Here is a 15,769-nt window from a genome sequence, read left to right as displayed (position 1 = left end):
TGGTACATCAGGGGTGTCCAAAAGTGTGGCTCAAGGGCCATTTGTTGCCCTCAGAGCAATTTAAGGTGGCCCTTCATCACAACCTAGTAGCCTTAATTAGGTTGGCCAGTTTAGAGAGTTGATGGGGATGCAAATTTGAAACAAACACTTCAGTGTAATTTGAACTGTCAAAAATGATACACAGTACTGGTAGCAGTAATTTAATAAAATTAGATAACGGTGATGTCATATACCCAATATTACAAAATACCTTAGTCTTTGATTACAGCCTTTTTCACTAACTGACGCTCTGGGTTTATTTATTATTTGTTAAATTGTGTTTAATTGTCTTGATGTCAAAAAGAGCCCAACAGATTTTTCTTTCACAAGTGGAGCAGTACGGCTATCGCCATAGTGTTCCGCTTGATTTGTGCATATAAATTGCTTTATTATAATTATGCAGGGAGTTTTACAGATAATATGGACACTGCAGTGTAGGTAGAACAGGAAAGGAATAACTTTAAAAAAAGAAGAAAAGATAAAAGAAAGAGGAGATAAAGGGAGATAATGATAAAACATTTTCAGTCTGCTTCATCACCTGCAAAGAGATGTAAAAAGAACAGCACAACCAACGCACATGGTACGAGACATACAAGAAAGTAACACCTGGATACTATCGCTAAAGTATAAGTAGTATTATTTAATCTGACATGTATTATGTGTTACCTGAAGATAAGAATATGGGAATATGTGCTGTTTATTAAGGAAAACATCTCATAGTGTGATGCTGTTTGTTTGTTAAAAACTATTCATAGAGTTGTCTTCATTTCTGTTGGTTTATCACATAAAATCCCAAATTTCTATTAGCATTTGTGATGTTAATATAAAAAAATATTAATTATTCTGTAAGATACTGCATTTGATAGTACTGGAAGGTATATTTACAAACATAAAATGCTTACCTGTGATTAGTTATTACTTTATTTTCTCTAAAATCTATAACTAAGGTCCTTTTTAACATGTTATGTTCATATCTTGTCATTTTAAAAAGGGGGGTTTACCCTAGTTCCTAAAAAATGGTTAATACCTTCTTTTAACAGTAGAAGAGCCACCCGACGGGGTTGGTGTTAACAACAGGAAATTGTCTGACTCTAAGTTCAGTAAAAGCGAGCAGAGGAAGCCCTCTGTTTGTATAGCCTGACTTCTGCAGTGGTGACCCTCAGACAGAAACCCACATCTCAACATATTTAGGGGTCCACTTCCACCTTCTGTCCTGAGGAAAAACAGCCCCAATGGGACTCTTTCTCCCAAAGCCTCTTACATGTATGTACTGGCAGCTTGTTTCTCCTCCCCCAGTCACTGAAGCTTGTGGATCGGTTTCCAGGTATTGCATGTAGCGGCTTGACATATTCTGATTTGCTGTGACAGCTACCACAGCCTGTCCTAACGTCACCAGTTTCACCCTGGATAGTTTGCTACTCAAGTTGAGGGGAGATGGGTTGGGATGGCCTCCCCCTTCTTAAAGCAATCTTAAAAATCATCCCCTTTCTTAAAGGACCATCCCCCCAATACCTAGCCTGGGTGCCATTCCGAACTTAGTCCCGCCCACAACGTTTGAGGTCGGGAAGTTCGGTCTGGCATTGCTCAATAGTAGCGCGAGTATGCTCGCCCACTCTCTGGCGATCCAATCAAATTGTCAGGGCGGGCTTTATACGATGATGGACAGATGATCATCAGTAACGTAATCAACCACGTCACCAAAGCGCGCTTGGGTGACAACAACAATGGCTGCCGCTGGAGAGTTGAGGTGAGTAGATTCTGCTATTAGGTCTTTTCTAGAAGATATCGACAGCAAATTAATTTTAAAAGAGTCTCATCTTCTTATTCTAGGCGTGCAACTGCACGCTTTCATTTTTGTTGACAACAACTATGCGTCGCTTAACACACGTCACGCACTCCGTTGCTCTTATTGGTTGTAGGTCTATCCAATTGAGTGCAGAGGCATTTTTTTTCCTGGTTCGTTCGAAACACGCCCCATAATCACAGCTCCATGGAGCAGTATCAGACTCATATTCTGACTAGAATTGAGTAGGACTACGTCAGGCTACCCAATACCCCCTATGACATTTTATTACGGATTGTGTAAAATTTCTACTATATATTAAAAGTAATGGCAATAATAGTGCCCTATCAACATCTGGCGGGCTGTGTGTTTACAAGTAGCAAGAAGTGACGTATCATGAATTTGAAGCTGATCCCAGTGGGTAATGTGTCCTCTGCATTAGTCCCTAACTATGTAGGGGCAGTGATAGCCATGCCAGTCCAGGAACTGACTGCAGTTTTACTCTAAGGCCCCGTCCACATGAAGTCAAAACGAACAGGAAACGCTAATATTTTCCAGAACGTTTGTCGTAAAGACGGAGACGTAAAATAAATGTGATCGATCACACGAATGCATGAAAACGCTGCAAAATGTATGCCAGGCCTGTAAGTGGCGCTGAGGTGCCAAAGCAAAAATAGGCAAAAACAGGCAACGAAATGTTGGGCATGCGCACTAATATTTATACATGGTTGCCCTGCGGGTCCATTTTCGTGGTTCAGTCAAATTCAGGTGCTGAACTATGTGGTCGATATTGCTCTGTTCTTCCTGGAGATATTCCAGAAGAAGAAGATTCTGTTGTAAGCCCGACAGCAGGGTGAGTAGCATGAGCAGCAACCATTCAACACAGTACGGCGCCATTGTTGTTGTGATACTGTGTCGGGCATGCGTGTTTAGAGGCGACGCTATGACGCATGCGTGTAAGAAAAAAATGCGGTTAGAGCTTAAAGATGGAAACGCGAAAACGGCGTTTCAAAATCTTCCTACTCTGAAGATTTAATAAAAAAATGATTGTTTACAGACCCCCGAAACGCCGGCTTCGTATGGATGAGAGGCTGGTTTGGTGAAAATTTTGTGCGTTTAGGCCAGGGTTTGACTTCGTGTGGACGGGGCCTAAGGTGCCTTGGTCAAGGTCAATGACCACTGTTCCTGACATGTAACAACCATATTGCTTTAAAGGTATACTATGCAACCGGTGTTGATTTTCCAGCGAGGCTCCCCCCAGAGGGCGAAAGTAAAAGTGCACTGTCGTAAATATGCTCAGCTGTTCTCCTTGTTTCTCCGTCAAGCCAGGCGCGGTTGTTTTGAGCTCAGCAGACAGGCGAACGCAACGAATCACCATGTCTACTGCTGTAAGGGACTATTTTGTTCCAATTTTCGAGTTTGAAAATTTAGCATGTTTTCATACATTATTTGTTATGGCCTGGCTCTTGGACCATAACAAATTAAAGGGAAGCCACACATGGGGATAACTTAAAGAGGGATTTATTTAACAAAAAGCATAAATGGTTGGAGAGGAGATGGGAAAGAGAGAAGTTGGAGGCAGAGAGGCAGAAGGAACGAGCTGAGCTCCTCCGAGTTGATCCGGTCTGAGCTGAGCTGCTACCATCTGGGGTTGACCATCTGACTTGGGCTGCGGCTGAGCTTGGCTTGGGCCTCCAGGTGAAGAAGATTGGTGCTGTTTAAGATGGATCTGACGTCAGTATGGCCAGCTGCCTCCACTTCCAATCAGCACCAATAAGAAGCTCTACACAGGGATGTTAGACTACAAAAAATAAAATCTAAATATGTAATTTCTTCCTTGAAATAAGTGTATTTTTTCTTGAATTAAGTATTTAAGTGAGACACTTTGTCAATGGAACAAGACAATTTACACTTAAAATAAGAAAAAAAATTTGCATTTTCTTATTTCAAGTGCATAATATCTAGATAACTTATTTTAAGAGTAAAAATACTCATTCTATTGGCAACTCATCTTATTTACCAGCTCAAATTAAGGGTAAATACCCTTAATTTAAGACATTGTTACTCATTTTGAGATCGTTTTTGCAGTGTAAGGACTCAGGAAAAAATCAGAATCTAGATAAGTAATTTTTTCTTAAAATAAGTGCATTTGTTCTTGGATTGAGGAGGTAAAAGAGACATTTTGCCAATGGAACAAGACATTTTACACTTAAAATAAGAAAACACAAATGCATTGTCTTATTTCAAATGCATTTTATCTAATTATCTTATTTTAAGAGTAAAAATACTCGTTCTATTGGCAAACTACCTCATTTACCTACTCAAATTAAGGGTAAATACACTTAATTTAAGAATTGTTCACTTATATCTAGATGGTTTTTCCAGTGTGGGCCGTAACACCATATTTTTCTTTAACTTGTTAAGATTTTTACTCTTTATTTAAGCAATTTATTCTCATTTATTAGTCATTATTGCTTAGAATTAAATGTCCTCTAACCAATTATTGCTCAAAACAAGCATACAACAGGCTTAAAAACAAGGCAAATGTACTTGATACCAGTTCATTTAAAGGCTTAAACCTAGTCTGTTTTTCTTAGCTAGAATTAATTTCATTATTTAGGTGTAGTGAATGTATGGGAAAAAAACACTTGACAAAAACATCCCTAAAGCAGAGCTTCTATTATAATAAGCATATGTATGATGTATTGTAAACAGTGAATGGTCCACTGCTAAGGTTCAGAATCTCAAAGCTACGTAAATAATAAATGACAATCTGAATATTCCTATCAATTTGAAAGCAATCAGAGTTAATTAGCTGGAATATCTTAATGAGATGGAGTCAGTTCTTAAAACAGGTTAATATGGATTGTCTTATTGTCTTGAAACAAGTAAAAATGTACTCACAGTCTAAATGCTAACGTGACTCAGTCCGCAATGTGTCCTATTTTAAGAAAAAAGCTGCTCAAAATTAGTTGTATTATCTAGTTAGGATGAAAAAAATACATTTTCTTAAAACAAGTCAAATAATCTTAACTATACTAAGAATCGATATCTACTAAGAAAATACATTGAATAACAAGTGTAATAAGACCAAAATGCTTAATTCAAGTTTATTATACTTGTATAGATTTTCCTTTTTTGCAGTGTGGGGGAGTACACTGCAAAAACGATCTAGAAATAAGTCAAAATGTCTTAAATAAAGGGCATTTTCCCTTAATTTGAGCAGAAAAGTAAGAGGATTTGCCAATGGAATGAGGATTTTTACTCTCAGAATAAGGAAATTATATGATATACACTTGAAATAAGACAATGAAAAAGGGTTTTTCTTATTTTAAATGTAAATTGTCTTGTTCCAATGGCAAATAGTTTCACTTACCTCCTCAATTCAACAAAAATCGCACTTGTTTTGGGAAAAAATGGCTTATCTAGATTAAGATTTTTTCCAGTGTAAACTATTTTTTACTAAAAATGTGGCTGTCTGATTGATTTTGCGCAGATCTTACTTTAGTAAAATAAAAAAAATAAAAAATGCGTGGACGTTGGTATAAAACAGGATATGATATGAATTAGAATCCATGAAATGGAAACTGTTAAACAAGCAATTGTTCCTCATAAACTCTGGCTGAGAAGGTGGTGGGTAATGCTGCTGTCTCTGAGATTCACCGCTGGAACGCACTCAAATAACACAAATAAATTAAAATATCCACGATGCTGCTGGGATGACATCTCCGTCAGCACCACTTTATTAACAGTTCTGTGCTCATTTCTCATGGTTACTATGGATAGCTCCCCTCCAAAGCAGGAGAAAGAAAAAAAAAAACATCAAATGTTCAACATTCCCAAAGAAAAGTCATAAAGTGCTCGAGAAAATGAATAACTACTCCACGTTCCTCTCATTCAGCAGCCCCTGAATGTCATATTTTACGTGCCCTTGGGCGCTGCGTTCAACATGTGGCGTAGCTATGTCAGTTCGCGAGCACCCAAACATAAACAAATAGACAAATTTATGCTGTCAGGCGGATGGGATTTTAGCGCTCGGCTTGTTTTTATCACTCAGACTCCCTCTGCAGTGTGAAAGTCTCAGGTCTTCTCCGTCAAAATACGCGGCAGCATATTTCCCCCCTCAACGTGCCGGACGGCGTTTCTGCAACGCCAGAATAAACACGGGATGAGGAGGGAGTAGTGAAGAAAAAATGTTTAGACACACAGGCAGCCCACAGGATTTAGTCTGAGAGATAGTGACATTTATCGGGGTAATCTGAAGTAGATTCAACGATGTTTGATGTCTGTAAAGTTGGTTTAAAGTGACTCATCTCTTTAAGAAAGAAAACCAAAGATAAACACGTCCTCTTATTTCCCAGAAAAGCTGCTCTGTTGGGCAACAGGACACTTGTCCTCGTGTTTAAAACTTGAATGACTTTGTTTGAAATCAGAGCTTATCCACTTGGACCGCTATCAATTAAAGAAAGCATCCTGACCGGGCCTACAGCAGGAGGCTGAACAAACATTTAAACATGCGACTTAGTTTCTGACCAGCTTAAAGTCCTTTCACCGAAGCCTGTTATTCAGTTTAGATCACCAGCAGTTTAAAGCAGCAGCAGCTTAATGGTGCGTTTACGCCGAACGGGAATGACACGACTGGAGTGAGTGATTTACATGTTATTCGCCCGTAGAGGCACGTTCAAGAGCAAAGTAAAGCGATGCTAATGGCTTTAAGGAAAACAGAGAGCAAAACCTGAGGTAGAGAAGCAGGGGTTCAAAAATCTAAACCTTTACCTCTGATTGTGTGTTGGGTCAACCAACTAGGAGCATTTTGTTGTGACATAGTTTGAAGGAAGATGCAAATCTTTTTCTTTACAAAATGAAAAATTGAAGATTTCAGTGTTGGTATCGTGGGAATGCTCTTCCTTACTTCAGGGCTTCACAAACATATCAGAACCCAAAAATAACAGCTCCAGACTGGCGACCCTACAAAAACATCCATACAACTATTTCACTCTTTATTTATTAGAATAGAAATAAATAGATTTTTCATGTATTTTTTTTATTCATTTTAGAATTTTATGATTTTGTCAGGATTAGGTTGAGGTTTTGAGAACCTAAATGCAGAGGCAGGGAGTTCTTGTAGTTTTAGGCCCCGTCCACACGAAGTCAAAACAAACACGAAATGCTAATATTTTCCAGAACGTTTGTCGTAAAGACGGAGACTTAAAACAAATGTGATCGACCACACGAATGCATGAAAACGCTGCAAAATGTATGCCAGGCCTGTAAGTGGCGCTGTGGTGCCAAAGCAAAAATAGGCGAAAACAGGCAACGAAATGTTGGGCATGCGCAGTAATATTTATACAACAACCAAACCGGAAAACCGGAAAATCGTGGTTCAGTCAAATTGAGGTGCTGAACTATGTCGTCGATATTGCTCTGTTCTTCCTGGAGATAATCCAGAAGAAGAAGATTCTGTTGTAAGCCCGACAGCAGGGTGAGTAGCATGAGCAGCAACCATTCAACACAGTACGGCGCCATTGTTGTTGTGATACTGTGTCGCGCATGCGTGTTTAGAGGCGACGCTATGACGCATGCGTGTAAGAAAAAAAATGTGGTTAGAGCTTAAAGATGGAAACGCGAAAACGGTGTTTTAAAATCTTCCCACTCTGAAGGCTGAATAAAAAAAAGATTGTTTATAGACCCCCGAAACGCCGGCTTCGTATGGATGAGAGGCTGGTTTGTCGAAAAATTTGTGCGTTTAGGCCAGGGTTTGACTTCGTGTGGACGGGGTCTTAATGGAGTGTTCACAGGTAACAGAGGCAGGAATCCAAAAATCCAACTTAAAAATGCAAGACAAAAGTAAACCATGAAGACATCTGAGGAGACATGCACTAGGAGCCGGGGAAAGATGAGGAACCGGCACTGAGGAACTGCACAGGGAGAGTATTTATGGATGACTATACAAAGACTGGACTAACGAGCTGATTGGGAGCAGGTGTGAACATAGGCTTCTAGAAAGGAGCTGGGGAAAAGGGGAACAGCACAAGAGGGCAACTAAGGAAAACCTCATAACTCAAATACATCCAGAAAAACACTACAAAATAGGAACTAAATAAAAAAAACTAGAAAACAAAGAAAAACTTGAATCAACGTGAAACTGAAAGCTCAAAGAAAACCTAACAGAACCAAGAACGTGACATTTTTATAATTTAATGGGACATTTAGTTATTGTGCAATTTAGTTATGGGCTATCTAATATTTAAAGGCATACTATGCAACATTTTTCAGTTAATTAATGTGTTAAATAACGTTTTGGATGATTAAATTAGTCATTTCAGGTCGAACAAAGGTTTTCTCGGCCGCCCTGGTGGTCTGTAGGGGAAATACCGTACTTGCAATTGCAGGAGCCCTCGGCCCGCACCCACAGGCTCAGAAGTCTCGTGCATCGCGAGAGTCGGTCTTGCTTTACGGCGAGGACTGCTACACGCCCCCAGTGAAAGGCATGATCATTGCTAGCGCAGTGGCGATATTTGTGCAGTTATCATAGCGGAACCAGCGTTTAAACTCCAAATATTTTATGCAGTAACCTGTACAAAGAATGACACAGAGAATTTTAGTATGATTCACTTGCAAGGAGAGTGATCAGAGACTGTTCAGTTACAATTCTCCAAACCACTCTGAAACAGTCTCCGCTCTACCAAGCTTTTTATTAAGGAAACGCCCTGGCTACAATGTGGTTCCGACTGCTAAGGGGAGGGGGAAGGGTGAAGCCAGTCGGAACCAGAAGGGAGGGGTGAAACCCAGTCGGTACCAGAAGTTATACAATATCATGAGATAAGAGCTTTCACTCCTTTCTCCGGTGTTAGTGAGTGCATTTCCCCGTGTTTTCTCCTTGCTGACCTTGAGCAGCCAGCACTGCATCTGCACACACTAATAACAAGCATTAGAAAGACAGCAAGTGAAACATTTCAACACTTTGTGTAATACAAGTATACAGGAATATGCAAATGTGTAAATATGAATGTATAAGGATAACAAAATGTGTGAGCATAATAATATGATCTCAGTGTGTAAGCATAATAATATGATTAAAGTAATATGATTAAAAGTAGAATAACTTGTACAATTAATCCAACATTTCCCCCCTGTTTATTCACTTTAAGCTATTTATTTTATCATTCAGTAGTCACTTCTTTTCAGATTTTCAACTATGAAATCACGTTTTAGCTGTAAAGAGTACACTCAGAGGTACTTTAAACTGGTGGGTTACTGTTAATGTCATTGGAATTAGGATAAAAGTCAGGAAAATGCAAAGAGATTTCATCCTCTGCGCTGTCTTCATCATCAGATGGGTATTTTTCAGTGGGCATGAGGGCATGCATTTCTGCTTTCATGGGTTGTATTGCTGTGGTAATTAGTCTATTTAACAGTGCTCTAATACATGGAATACAACAACATCCACATAAGGTCAAGATGGCGGCAAATACAGCTATAGACATTAAAATAGAAAGCACCAATTGTTTGTATTTACCAAAAATGTCTCCAAATCCATCCCACATTTTTGTGTCAACTCCAGAATGGTCTTTCATTTTGCTGTTAAGAGAGCGAAGGCCTTCAAGGGCCTTTGTGAGGCTGCCATCTGCAGCGGTGTTGTTGGGAATAAAGGTGCAACACTGATCTCCAAAAATAGAGCACACACCACCTTTTTCAGCTAACAACATGTCAACAGCAATACGGTTCTGGAAAGCCATCAGAGAGGTAGCTGACAATTGTTCATGGACGGCGGAGAAGCCTTGTTCTGTTTTATTTCCCAGCCTCTGGACGTTATAATGGATGTAGTTGATTCTGTCTACATTTTTATTTAGAGTACACCACCAGCATAAAAAAGATTCAAATCCTGCAGAAACTTGATTGGCTAGTTTATACTCATCAGAAACAACTCTGGGTACACCAATGCTATCAATATAAGTAGGGTCATCTCCACTCCATGCATCTTCAGATGCCCTCCTCCTTCTAGTATGCTCTGTGTGAGGTAAAATGCTGTTTGCAGTCGTTAACAATTCATCCGTTGTGAGTGATGTAACAGAAACAGGTAAAATCAAGGTGACAGCAGCACATAATCCAGTGGTGTTACATGGAAGTTCGTCAAACAATTTTTTATCTCCACACCACCACCAGATGTCGCTGCGGGATTGAGGTTTAAAAAAGGTGGATACCAGTAAAATACTTGCACATTGTGTTTCATTTAGTGTGCCTAGTTTCGGGCCCACTCCGGTCCTGTTTACACAGGTGAAATTTGCCACAGCTACTTTTTTCAAAAAGATTGGTTTCTTTTTCTCAGTTGTGGTCAGGGGATAGATGTTATCCCAATAGGTGCAATTATCAGATGGGACCGTATAATTCATTATATTTAGAAGACATTGAGGAGTTATGGTAGCAGGAACCACACGTAACAGCGGTCTGGCTCCCATACACACAAGACAATCATTAGACACTGTTTTAGCTGCTTGTTCTGCCATTAAAAGCCAGTTGTTTGTTTGCCCAGAGATTCCAGTGATGACTTGAAACAATTCATCTGTTTTAAGCGGACCATTAATATTTTGAATTTTTATCTGTTCACCTTGGGCAGAAGTAAGAATCCCTTGTATCTCATCTCCTTCTTGTGTAATATTTACGGGGCACAAATACAAAGTCCAACATGGATCGGTTCCACTAGACCGTGCACATAGAAATGAGGAAGAACAGCCTTCCTTCTCAAGGGGTTCTGCTGTGGAGTTTATTGTCATAGTGAAAACTTTGGAGGCATGGTTAACAGTGAACCCTGATATTCTACTCATCCATTTCTTAGCTAAAGGTGTCCATCCATATGATCCCTTTTTCCACTGTCCAGTGGTTCTAAATACGTCTCCCCAACCATTATGAGTTCTTTGAACTACGCGAGGAAATAGGTAGAAATCATAACCGTGCCAATTTCCGGGGTCATGTTTAAATCTTTGCGAGAATGTTTGAAAAGGAATAGTCACCAAACTGATTACTCTAGTAGAGTTATAGCAGAGATAGACGTCCCTTTTACAAATAGCTGGATCTTGAGGGCAACAAGAATCCTTGCTCTGAGCGAGAGCTGAAAACAAAACTAATATGAATAATCGCAACATCATCTAGGTTTAAACTTCAAAAGTGTTCTATATGGATAATCTTTTTACACAATGGTCTACTTCCTATGACCTCTCGGCAGAGTTGTTGAACCTTCACCAGTTTGAGATGGTTGTATGCTAAAAAATACAACCCCCTTTGTACGATGGACTTCCTCTGGAGGTCGGTGAAGGAGACCAAGTGTGTATTCTATAACAGGTACCACAGTAGAATTACTAGAGTGCTAAGCAGTACGGTAAGGTTCCACAGAATAATTAAGAAAGTGATTTTACTTATTACTCATCTGATCTAACTATCACTTTCTTGCAATCCATTTAGAAAACAAATCTATTATAACCAAACAGAATTGAAAGGATAAATAGGTTTAGGGAAACCACCTTTTTTAGGTCTTAAATTTCCTTGAAGATTATGTTTAGCACATATTAGACATGCTTTACAAAAGTTTTTTTGCATAAAATATAAATCCATATGCTGTATAATGATGCTCAATGCTCAATCAATCCTACAATCCCCCCGTTTGAGACATGAGTAAAATCATGACTCAATATAGCAGCTCATTCAAAGAATTTTTTATTTGGAAGGATTGGTTTATGTTCTGGTCACATATAGGTGCCATTATGGATTTTAAGATAGTTTGGCTGATTAACATGTTTGTTTCGTTGAATGTCATCCCCATTTCACATGTTTTTAATAAGAAATTTTATGTTTAATACAATGTTACGATGAAATTAGGACAGCAACTAACAATTATTTCGTAAATCGATCAGTCTATCGTTAATTCTTTCGATTAATTGGTTAGCCAAAAGTTCTGTAAAGAAGATTACTAATGACATTAAACCAGGTGAAACCAAAACATCTCCTCCTGAAGAGCTCCTTGACAGACAAAAACATTATATAATCGTATTTGCAAAATGTTTATAAATTTATTTTACAGTTTTGGTATGATTACTGATCCAAGTGGGTTACTCTTTCGGGGAAAGCCAGATTTGACATGTATATTATGTGTTAGAGTCTCTATACTCCACTTAATGATGAATCACTAAATTTTTTTACGAATATGCAAATAAACAATGAATTTGATTCATGTTTTCAGCCACAGATAAAATACATGAGATGGGCAACACAGAGTAACTACAGCCAAGATGTTCAACTTTCATAGTGAAGTTATTATTTTTAATGAAGCATAGTAGGTAAAAATATAAGAGTGGGGTTTAACTCTGCACGATTCTATATATTCAGAAGAAAGTACTGTATTTACCGTCTGTCTCAGTTGTTCAAATGATATCATTTACAAAGTGGAAAACAGTCCTAATTCCACATTCATCAGAGCCGGTGATACTCCAACATTGATAAACAGCATCTAGTTAGTGTAGTGCTTAAAAATGTTTATTAATGTACCAAAATGCTCCTTTTCTCTTTAAACAATGAATTCCTCTCATCAGTACTGATGCTCATATCAAGCATAAAAAAAAAAAAGGGGCATGCATAATGCATAGTACCAATGACACCAGACCAATAGTGTCCCTACCAGGGATGGGATGCCCAGCCTCTGTCTAAGCAAAGCATAGAGCATCCCTGCCTAAGAGGTTAACTGGACATTCAGGTAAAGTCAGTACAGACAGCCGGCAGGAGAGTCCTTCAGGGTCTCTCAACCACACAAGCTGGATCTCCTGCACAGCCTTTAAATGACCTTGAGCTAATCGGACTATGACAGTCTCAGGTCCTTGGCCAGCACCTGGAATTTGTTGTTTAACAGTTGTTCTGCATGCACCACTGTCACACAGGAAAACTGTTGGGGTGCTATTCACATGTATAGTTAATACAACTAATCCTTATTTGTGCATATTAATTATGTTTTTGATAAAAATGCTTTTGCTAAAATGCCATCAGAAGGCTGATAAAATAGAGAGGAAAAAGGAACAAGAACAGAGGGACAGAACCTAGAACAAATAATGAATGTCTATTCTATTAACATTTCTCTATCTGTAGAATGGGACTGTTTTATAGGTTTTCTTGTCAGGGGGGGGGGGCCCCTGCCCATCCATGCCCAGGGCCCCAAATTTCCTAAATCCGCCCCTGCCTATAGACCATCATGACAGGAAAAAATTGATTTTCAGCTGGCCCCTGACCCGCCAAAGGATTTGGCAGCTCAATTAAAGGAAACACTCAATTTCAGGTTTGGGTTCAGGGGCTGGCTGTGGGGAGATTAAGCCTCCCCCCATATCTTTTGACCAAGCCCCCACAGGTCCCCCAGAACGGGTAACCCTTGTGGAGGTGCTGGGCATAGGAGAATAAACCGGTGGATTTTCAACTTTAGGAGCTGGCAAGACTGGGGCTGAAGCAGAAGCAGCAGCAGCACCAAGTTCATTTGGGTCTTGCTGTAAAGCTGCTTCTGCAGCTGCTTGTGCTTGCTGTAATAATGCTTTTCTAACATCTTCCTGTGTCCAGGTTCTGTATACCATTACTGTGGCCGGTTGTTGGGCATTCCCCTCAACCTGGCCTGCTAAGGGGTTTGGTAATTCTATAAAAGGAAGCGTGAGGACTGCTCCTTCACCTTCCAGGTTCACAGGCATCACTCGGGGTGTCCGTGGAGACAGAATGTCATTAAATGTTGTCGCTAAAGTTTTTGACCAATCCCCTACAGAACCTTTGGACCTAGTAATATATCCCTGGGAGGTATCAGCTTGTGGAGAAGCTGCTTGAGGAGGGGCTGTGTTCAATGGTGCTTCTACATGTTGTGGGGGAGTATATCGAGGAGGATCCCCCGTGGGCGGGGGAGCTGAGGGATCGGCTGCAGCAACAACATCTCCCATAGATGGGAGATTGTGTATTTGATGTATCAGGTTAGAATAAGGCCCTACGTACTCATCATCCTCCTTTCTATGAAACATAACTGATCTTTCCTTTTTTCTTTCTTCACTTTCCCTTTCTTCCTTTTCTTTCTCTTTTCCTTATCTCTCCCCCCTCTCTCTCTCTCTTAGCTCTGCGCTCTCCCTCTTCTCTCTGACCTGCCAATTTCATCCAGACCATGGTTTGCATGTAACCTTCTTTTGCCATCAAAGTGTCTTTATTTTTGCTTTTTGTTTTTATTTTTTTTGTTGCAATTCTTTAATGTTTGTGGTGCTCAATTTGCCATTAAAACCGTAGTTTTTATCCAGTGACACAATGGCTCTAACGCTGATGGGTCATCATTTTCGACTGCTTTCCAATCTTTGCACTGGAGTTTCTCTAATAACTTCTGTTTTTCTTTACTTTGCCCTTTTCCCATTTTGAACTAAATTTGGGCCCAGTGGGTTTTTAACACCTGTCGTGTTCTAAACACTGGGGCTTCAGACAAGATGGTGATCAACTACTTTTTGTGGTAAAACTCACTTCAACCTTTACAGGTGGAGTTTTCTTGTCTACAAACATCCACAAAAGCTCACCATTTAACCCTTGTCTTTTTGGTATGAAATACAGATATCTAGTGATATCTATATTTCCTTTCACACACACACACTCACACACACACACTGCGCAGTTAACTTTTACTTTATTTTAAACACAGAGGACGCCGCTATCCTATGCAGAATTTAACTAGTTTACAACTCGGGGAACCTGCCCTTACAAACTAGGGGAGCCTGCCCTCCCGCGGACTTTAACTGTTTTAAAATTTCTGTTTTACCTGATAGAGTCTAGAATTGTCAGGGTTTTAGTACAAAAGGGGAATCTCGTGACCCCACGCTGAGAGGACTTCAAAAGGGGAATCTCGTGACCCCACGCCCTTCACTTCTATCTTCTTTTTTTTTTTTTTTTATATATATTATTATATTATTATATTTTTATACATTTTTTATATTTTTATATATTTTTCTTCCAATAATTCACTCACTCCTTATTAAAAGAAAAACTACTCACAATTCTCTGCGTCCTCGAAATGCTTCAACCGTCGGACCCCAGCTTGTAAGGGAGAGACCAGTCCCGTAAAGGGTCTGTTTGCTGCGGCCGCAGGCTTATCTGGGTCTCACTTACCTGCTGGGGGTCGTCGGGTATCTTGCAATCCGGCTCGAAGGACCAATTAATGTTAGGTTTAAACACCAAACATTTTATGCAGTAACCTGTACAAAGAATGACACAGAGAATTTTAGTATGATTCACTTGCAAGGAGAGTGATCAGAGACTGTTCAGTTACAATTCTCCAAACCACTCTGAAACAGTCTCCGCTCTACCAAGCTTTTTATTAAGGAAACGCCCTGGCTACAATGTGGTTCCGACTGCTAAGGGGAGGGGGAAGGGTGAAGCCAGTCGGAACCAGAAGGGAGGGGTGAAACCCAGTCGGTACCAGAAGTTATACAATATCATGAGATAAGAGCTTTCACTCCTTTCTCCGGTGTTAGTGAGTGCATTTCCCCGTGTTTTCTCCTTGCTGACCTTGAGCAGCCAGCACTGCATCTGCACACACTAATAACAAGCATTAGAAAGACAGCAAGTGAAACATTTCAACACTTTGTGTAATACAAGTATACAGGAATATGCAAATGTGTAAATATGAATGTATAAGGATAACAAAATGTGTGAGCATAATAATATGATCTCAGTGTGTAAGCATAATAATATGATTAAAGTAATATGATTAAAAGTAGAATAACTTGTACAATTAATCCAACACCCTACCTCCTGTAAACTTTGGGAACACCTGCTTTAAAGTCTAGTCAGCAAGGAATAATCAATGGATCGTTATTTAGAACTGAAACTAATTCGTTCACAATGATTTAATGAATTTAGTGTTAATCAGTAAAGAAATAAAAACAATCCTTTTAGTCACGA

The sequence above is a fragment of the Cyprinodon tularosa genome, unplaced genomic scaffold, assembly GCF_016077235.1.
Source record: "Cyprinodon tularosa strain WSP-4 unplaced genomic scaffold, ASM1607723v1 ctg948, whole genome shotgun sequence".
Lineage (NCBI taxonomy): Eukaryota > Metazoa > Chordata > Actinopteri > Cyprinodontiformes > Cyprinodontidae > Cyprinodon > Cyprinodon tularosa.
Note: the sequence above shows the minus strand (reverse complement) of the source record.